Genomic DNA, 460 nt, shown 5'->3' with positions numbered 1-460 from the left:
TCTGCAGTGCTGTGCTGTACAGAGCTATCTACAGTTGGTGAAAAGAGAACATTGATCTACGTGTGATATTTGGTTTGAATACGTCCCTTAGCATTTCCATAGATTTTTGCCCACATTCTGCTCGTGAAGATAAACCTTTGAGACGTGTCATGCACACCATGCTACCACTACGCGACTAGCCCAGTTCCAAGGACACACCTAGCACTGTATTTACACTTTTTTTTGCTTCATCTACATATCTCTGCTTCCATTAGTATTGCATTTAATTGAAGACATTCTCTTAGAGGTACGAACAAATAGCGGTAAAAAAATATATATATATAAAAAAAAGGAGATGTAAGTGTTTCACAATGACCATCAAGAACACAGAAGAACTTTCCAAGAAAACCATAAAATCATAACGTTTAACACCATATGGAAAGCCTAGAGGTGAAAGAGTAGACACTTTTAAACACTCTTT

At 37.2% G+C, this 460-nt stretch overlaps 1 protein-coding gene across 12 annotated transcripts in view; it reads right to left on the bottom strand.

The window, feature by feature from the left end:
* The window catches only part of LOC119585093 (proteoglycan 4-like), a gene marked incomplete at its 5' end in the record, with an annotated part of 27907 nt that overhangs the window by 27234 nt on the left and 213 nt on the right, over positions 1 to 460 (bottom strand).

The sequence above is a fragment of the Penaeus monodon genome, chromosome 19, assembly GCF_015228065.2.
Source record: "Penaeus monodon isolate SGIC_2016 chromosome 19, NSTDA_Pmon_1, whole genome shotgun sequence".
Classification (NCBI taxonomy): domain Eukaryota; kingdom Metazoa; phylum Arthropoda; class Malacostraca; order Decapoda; family Penaeidae; genus Penaeus; species Penaeus monodon.
Note: the sequence above shows the minus strand (reverse complement) of the source record. Positions and strands in the feature narration are given on the sequence as shown.